Consider the following 8,146-nt stretch of genomic DNA (forward strand, 5'->3'; position numbering starts at 1 on the left):
ACAAAGGAGATTAATCAGAACTGACTTTGACAAGCACTGTGGCAATTGGACAATTAAAACAGACATTCGGATGGTGGGGAAGAAGAACAAACTGGGGAGGAGGGTGGAGAGAATGGTGCGGCAATGAAGAAGTGAAAGCCCAGAATCCCTGTGCATGTTCATTGAAACTAATAAAATTCAATAATAATATATAAAAAAAGGAAAAAAGAAAAAAAAAGAAGAATGGTGTTGTATTCATAGTAAAAAAGTAACTTTTAAATTCTACCTTGGAGTACAATAATGTGAGTGGTAGAATATTATCCATATGCACACAAGAATGATGTGTTAATGCAACTATTTTTCAAATATGTGCTTCCATAGCTAGAGACAAAGAGAAAGAAATTGAAAATTTTTATCAAATGTTGAAGTCTGAAATTGACCAAACATGTAATCAAGATGTGTTAATGATAACTGGTGACTGGAATGTAATAGTTGGAAAAAATGAAATAGTAGAAATAGTAGAAAACTATGGACTTGGTGATGAGAGGCAAGAAATAGAATGAATTTTGTCAAAGGTATAGGCAACTATGATAAAGACTGCTATCATTAAAAATGGTATATAGGAAATATTACTGACAGCTTTATCATATGAATTCACCAACTCAGAAGAAATAGATGAATTCTTCAAAACTCTCAAAATTTAGCCATCATGAAAAAGATAATCTAAATAATCCAATGATCATTAAAAATACATTTTTAATTTAAAAGCTTCTCAAATAGATGGTTTTACTGGAGAATTCTAACAAAATATTATACAAAATAAATAAGCTAAATGAGAAAAAAATTTATATTCATAAGAAGAGACACAAAAAATATATTGTAAAAAAAATACCATCTGCACAGTAAGAGTAGAAGTCAAGATTAACTGGTGCAACATGGCTACAAAGACCAACTTCTGCACTAATACTTTATCAAGTAGTGATTTGGGTCTTAAACACTTGTTATATGTTATGTAAATTGCAAATAGTAGTCTCTCCCCTTCTAGAGCAAAGAAGAGTAAGGAAAAATCAAAAGACTGTTAGACCAAAGGACCACGTGAACTTCAGTCTTCACAATTCTAGTAACAGAAGAACTAGTGGTATCACCCAATAACCACTGCTGAAAAGCATCACAATAGAAATTCCTTGAGAGAAAATTGTGAAAAAAAATCAGAATCATAAAAAAAGGCCAATTTATCTTCTATGTCTTTTAGAAAACGTATGTGCAAGGAATACGTCACTGTAAATATAAAATTCAGTCATTCTATTTCCAGCTTCATTACTATCACCAAGCCCATATTTTCCAAGTACTGTTCCTTCTTTACTGTTTCCTACTTTTGCATTCTAGTCACCAGTTATCATTAATGCATCATGATTGCATATTCAGTCAATTTCAGACTGGAAAACTTTCTGAAAATTCTCAATTTCTTTCTCTTTGGCTCTTAGAAGCCTATATTTGAATAATGATTGTTCTAATGGGTCTTCCTTGTATACATATGGGCATTATCTTATCACTCACAACATTGTATTTCAGGATAGAACTTGAAATTTACTTTTTTACTATGATTGCAACGCTATTCTTCTCCTGTTTTCCATTCCCTACATTATATCATATGATTATCTGATTCAAAGTGGCCAAAGCTGATCCATCGCATCTCACCATACCTATTCAATATGTATGCTGAGCAAATTATCCAAGAAGCTAGACTCTATGACAAGGAGTGTAGCTTCAGGATTGGAGAGAGATTCATCAATAACCTGTGTTATGCAAATGACACAACCTTGCTGAAATTGAGGAAGCACTTGAAGAAGATCAAGGAATGCCTTCTGAATGGATTGCATCTCAATGTCAGGAAAGCAGAGATTCTTATCACTTGGCTGGTAGGAAGTGTCATGATGGATGGAGAGGATACTGAACTGTCAACAGCTTCATCTCTCTTGGATCCACAATTAACACCCTTGGGACCAGCAGTCAGGAAATAAGGAGATGCACTGCACTGGGAAAATCTGCAGTTAGGTACCTCTCCAAATTATTGAAGAGTGGTCCAAATTATTGAAGAGTGGTGACGTCAGTTTGAGATTTAAGGTATGTCTGATTTAGGCCATAGTCCTTCTGATTACTTGCTATGCATTTGACACCTGGACAATGAATAAGGATGACAGAAAAAGAATTGACACCTTTGAGCTGTGGTTTTGGAGAAGAACACTTAACATCCCATGGACAGCCAAGAGAATGAATAAATATGTCGTGGAGAATGTGCAACCAGAGTGCTCTTTGGAGGCAGGAATCATGAGGCTTTGCCTTGCATATTTTAGACATATTGTTAGGAGGGGCTATTCCTTGGAGAAGGATATGATGTTGGAAAGGGTGGAGGGTCGGCGAAGGAGAGGAAAACCTCAACAAGGTGAACTGATATGGTGACTGCTGCAATGGACTCTTGTGTGTCAGGAAGTGTGAGTATGGAGTAGGATGGAACACAGTTCAGATCTTTTGTTCGTAGGGCCATTATAAGTTGTATTTGACTCGATGGCCTCTAACAATAACAAAAATATTTGTCTTCAAGACTATGTTGAGTTTTTTCAGTTTTTAAACTGTGATTTTAGTTAAAGTTTATAAAAGGAATGCCTTTTCATTTTTTCATTCTTCCCTCTTTTCTCCCCAAATTCACTTTGTAATGCTTTGTTCCAGATTGTTGATTTTCAGCTGCCAAGAATACGTTGTTATTGTGTACCCTCAAGTCAGAACCAACTCGTAGCTTAAACTCCAGTAGATTTTCAGAGCCTATAAATCACATGGGAGGATATTATCTATTCATCCTTCCCCACAGAGGAGCTGGTAGATTTGAATTATATGACTTTGGTATTGCAGCACATCTTACTTATGAGCCTTAGTAATCCTTGATTTCAGTCTTGAACAGAAATCACTTTTATGAATCAATTTCCAGTTGAATATTAAATAAGACTAGGTGATCATTAACAAATTCTACTCATACAAAAACATTTTTAGGACAAGCATCTGATTCCTCTAGTACTTAGACTTTGCTTGCAGCATGGCCCCGAAATGCCAGTCTTCCCTCCAGCCACAAACAAAAAAGTGTCACCTGCAGGAGATGGCCTCTGTGAACTTGCCGAAGGGGGGAAAAGAACAGTAGGACACAATTGAACATACTGATGAAGTACAAAATGAAATAGACAGACTTAATAAACAAGCCAGTGAGGAGATTTTGAAAGTAGAAGAGAAATATAACAAACTCCGCCAACTGTTCTTTCAGAAGAGGTCAGAGTTGATCGCCAAAATCCCAAATTTTTGGGTAACAACGTTTTTCAACCATCCACAAGTGTCCGCATTGCTTGGGGAGGAAGATGAAGAGGCACTGCATTATTTGACCAGAATTGAAGTGACGGAATTTGAAGATATTAAATAAGGTTACAGAATAGATTTTTATTTTGATGAAAATCCTTACTTCGAAAATAAAATTCTCTCCAAAGAGTTTCATTTGAATGAGAGTGGTGATCCAACCTCAAAATCAAATAAAAGTAAATGGAAATCTGGAAAGGACTTAACGAAACGTTCAAGTCAAATGCAGAATAAAGCCAGCAGGAAGAGACAGCATGAAGAACCAGAGAGCTTCTTTACTTGGTTCACTGATCATTCTGATGCTGGTACAGATGAATTAGGAGGGGTCAAAAAAGATGATATTTGGCCAAATCCATTACAGTACTATTTGGTTCCAGATATGGATGATGAAGAAGGAGAAGGAGAAGAAGATGATGATGACGACGAAGAAGGTTTGGAAGATATTGATGAAGAAGGAGATGAAGATGAAGGGGAAGAAGATGAAGATGATGATGAGGGAGAAGAAGGAGAGGAAGATGAAGGAGAAGATGACTAAGAACACTGATGGATTCCATCCTTTTTTAATTTTCTTCAGTCCTTGGGAGCAAGTTGCAGTCTTTTGTTGTCTTGTTTATTTTTTCTTCCCCTCTCTTCTTGTGCTCAGTCACCCCGTTCTTGAGGTCTCTTTTCTCTCCTTTACATCATGGTTCTCAACTTTAATTTTGGGGAAAATACCTTGAACAGAATACAGTGGGAAAAGAATCTCTACCCCTTTCTGTTCCAAATTTTTTATCCCTTCCCATCTCAACAGAAATATGGAATCAACACACCACCACCATGCTCTATGGGAAAAAAGAAAAACCTTCTGCTCCCTTCACTCTGCTGGAAGCTGGAGGGTGCTAGGCCCCTGTGTAGTAGTGCATAGAATTCTAGCTTTTTTCTTCACTCTGTATATTGGGCTCAGATATTACACTGTGTCTCTATGTGAATATGGACAGTTAGCATTTACCAACATGTATCTGTCTACTTTCTCTTGTTTAAAAAAAAGAAGGAAAAAATGAAAAAAAAATATGGTGTTATAGAAGGCCAGCAAAGGGTGGGTTTGAGATGTTTGGGTGGGTTAAGTGGACATTTGGGACAAGATGGCTTCTCCTTTGGCATGTTTAACTGTGATGTTTAATGGACATCCTTGCAGTTTAAGATGACACTTTTAAAATAAAATTCTCTCCTAATGATGACTTGAGCCCTGCCACTCAATGGGAGAATCAGCAGAACTTGTAGGATCTTATTTGGAATCGACATTCTTTATTGTAATTTTGTTCCCGTTTATTTTTAAATTTTCTTTTTGTTTCACTGGAAAGAAAAGATGATGCTCAGATTTAAACGTTAAAAGTGTACAAGTTGCTTTGTTACAATAAAACTAAATGTGTAAAAAAACCAAAACACACAAAAAAACCCCAAATTCTACTCATACAAGATCAAAAAGGGCAACACTTAGCACAGAAATAAAGTTCAGATGGCAAGAAGGGGCCAGAAGGATGAATGGAAGCAGGTAACATAAGGTAGAATCTGGAAGAGTGCTTTTATTATGTGGGACACATAATGTCAAGAAATACAAATTTTATGAATTGTTGAATAGAGAAAGAAGTTTCTTTTCAAATGTTTGATTAAATGAAATGAAAAGGGGGAGAGGGGCATGGAAATACCTACCTTACATTCTTAGGCATTTAGGAGAGGGGAATTAACTCAGTTTAATCAAACTGTACTTGGACCAGGAGACAGTCATCAGAACAGAGCAAAGAGACCCTAAATGGTTCAGAATCAGGAAAGGTGTACACTAGGAATGCATCCTGTCTCCATGCCTTTTCAGTCTATGCATGGAAAACATCATGTTGGGGGCCAGACTCTATGGGGAATGTGGCATTAGGATTGGAGGAAGACTCATCAATAACCTGCAGTATGGAAATGATACAACTCTGGTTGCTGAAATTGAGTAGGACCTGAGGTATTCACTGGAGAAAGTCAAGGACTTCAGCCTTCAATATGGATTGAAGCTCAACATCAAGAAAACAAAGATTCTCACAAGTGGGCCATAATCATGACAGATGGCAAAGAGATTGAGATTCTTAAAAGCTTCAGCTTCCTTGGATCCACAATCAACACTCTTGATACTAGCATCCCGATATTAAAAGACAACTTGCATTGGGAAATTCTGTTATCAGGGACCTCTCTAGAGTACTGAAGAGCAATGTTGTCAGTCTAGAGACCAATCTGCACCTGACCCAGGCCATGGTCTTTGCGATGACTCTGAGAGTTGGACAATGACTAAGGATGATAGTAAAAGAATTGATGACTTTGAGTTGTGGTGCTGGAGAAGAATATGGAATATATACCATTGACTGCTAAGTAAACAAACATGTTTGTCCTGGAGAGGATAAAACCAGGCTGATCCTTGAAAGAAGGATTTTGAAGTTCCTTCAGACATATTTTGGGCATGTTGCAAAGAGAGGCCAGTCCTTCGAGAGGTCATTATACTTGGAAAAGATGGAGGGGCAGCACAAAAGAAGAAGTTGCTGGATAAGATGGATTGATTCAGTGACTGGAGTAATGGGAGTAGGTATGTCAGAGACAATGAAATTGGCTCAGGATAGAGCAGGGTTTATAGCTGCTATGAGTTGGAGTTGACTCAATGGTACATAACAACAACAAACAAAAATAGTCAAACTATGAACTTTATGATTTGGGGCTTTAGTCTGAGATCTCTGATCCACCCTGAGTTGATTTTTATGTATGATGTGAGATGTTGATCCTATTTCAGCTTTCTGCAGGTAGACCTGTTTTGCCAGTACCAGTTGGTGAAGAGGTTGATATTTCCCCACTTGATAGGTTTTATTTCCTTGTCAAATATCAGCTGACCATAAATAGATGAGACCATTTCTGGGTTCTCAATTACGTCCCATTGGTCTCTGTGCCTGTCATTGTACTAGTACCATATTGTTTAAGCTTCTACTGCTGTGCAATAGATTTTGAGGTCAGGGAATGCTAAGTCTCTCACTTCATTTTTCTTTTTCAGAAGTGCTTTGCTTATTTGGGCTCTCTTTCCTCTCCAAATAAATTTGTCAATTTCCCTTTATATCTTCTTGAAAAATGAATTTGGTATTTGGATTGCTTTTGGTCAGATTGCTATTTTTACAATATTGAGACTTCTTATCCATGAACAGGGCACATTTTTCCAGTTACATAGGTTTTTTTAAATGTGTCTGACAGAAATATTCTGTAGTATTCATTGTACAAGTCTTTTGCATTTCTAGTTAGATTCACTTCCAAGTGTCTTAATTTGGCTATTGTAAATGGTATTTATTTCTGAGATCAGGCTTAGGTTGCCTAGTCTAAGGTGGTATAAAGAGACTGCCAAATACAGTCATAATGCTCAATCTGAAAAAGACAGAATTGATGAATGGGACCTTCTAAAGATTAAATCCCAACGTGCATTCAAAAACTTTTCCAGTATAGTGAAAAGAAAACCTTCATACTGGGAAAGACCGGGAGCATTTGGAAACACCACTTCAGACAGGGGTCTCATATAAAAAATGTACAGACTCCTTCGTGGCTTTCATAAGAAAAAGACTGATAACACAGTTACAAAGTTAGCATAAGACACGGAAAGACTTTTGACAGAGAAAGATATCCTGATGGTCAACATACACATAAAGAAATGCTCAAAATCACTGGCAATAAGAAAGATGCAAATCAAAACCACAATGAGATACCATCTCACTTCACTAGCAATGGCAAATTTTAACAGGACATCAAGTAACAAATATTGGAGAGGTTGTAGTGAGATAGGACTATGATGCACTGTTGACGGGGTTGCAGTTTGGCATTTCCTCAGAAAGGCGAACATAGAAATTCCATATGACTCAGCTTTCCACTGCTCGGCCTCTTTCAAAAGAATGAGAACTGAGGCACAAATGTAAACTTGCATACCAATGTTTCCAACAGTGTTATTCACCATAGCAAGAACATGGAAACAGCCCAAATGTCCAACCACAATCAAATGGATTGATAAATTATACATTCACATGATGAAATACTACACAGCACACAGGAACAATAGTTTTATAAATCACCACCTAACTTGGGATGGATTGGAGAGTTTTATTCTAAGTGAACTAACTCAATCCCATATAAAAAATTTTGTACAAGACCACTATTGTAGGAATAGTTAACTAGTAAAACATGTATGAGGATCTAAGTGGTGGGTGGGAGTGGAGCAGAAGAGTGGGAATGGGCTGGGAGTTAATCACGGAGTTCCACAGTTTGATGCATGGGAGGAGTGGGTTGGGGAGTTGGGGAGGATCTGGTGTGAGGGGCAATGTGTACAAACTTTGTAGGTAAAACAATGTAAAATTAACAAAAATAATAATCAAACTATGTCTAAAAATTTATAGCTGATATAATATTTAATAATACTAGAGAAAAGACAAACTTAGTAGAACTCTTATTCATCATAGTGGCAAGAAGCTGTGCTTCAATCCCAAAGACATGTGGTTTGAATCCACCAATAGCTCCATGGGAGAATGTTGGGAAATCTATTCCCATGCGATTAACTGCCTCTGAAAACCCACCAGAGGGTCACCTATGGGTTGGTTCTAACTCAGTGGTAAACAACAACCACAACAATAACAGTCAGGAGAAACACATACAGATTAGAAATAAATAAATAGAATCAGGACACACCCCTGCATCTCTGACCCGCGACCCCCATCTTCAGGTACTGCATTGCTCCCCC

At 37.3% G+C, this 8,146-nt stretch overlaps 1 pseudogene; it reads left to right on the forward strand.

The window, feature by feature from the left end:
* Nucleotides 1-3,067: 3,067 nt before the first annotated feature.
* Nucleotides 3,068-3,910, forward strand: LOC102867854 (annotated as a pseudogene).
* The last annotated feature ends 4,236 nt before the right edge of the window (nt 3,911-8,146 follow it).

This window comes from Elephantulus edwardii, unplaced genomic scaffold (assembly GCF_000299155.1).
Source record: "Elephantulus edwardii isolate Elephantulus edwardi_28Jun2011 unplaced genomic scaffold, EleEdw1.0 scaffold01322, whole genome shotgun sequence".
Taxonomy (NCBI): domain Eukaryota; kingdom Metazoa; phylum Chordata; class Mammalia; order Macroscelidea; family Macroscelididae; genus Elephantulus; species Elephantulus edwardii.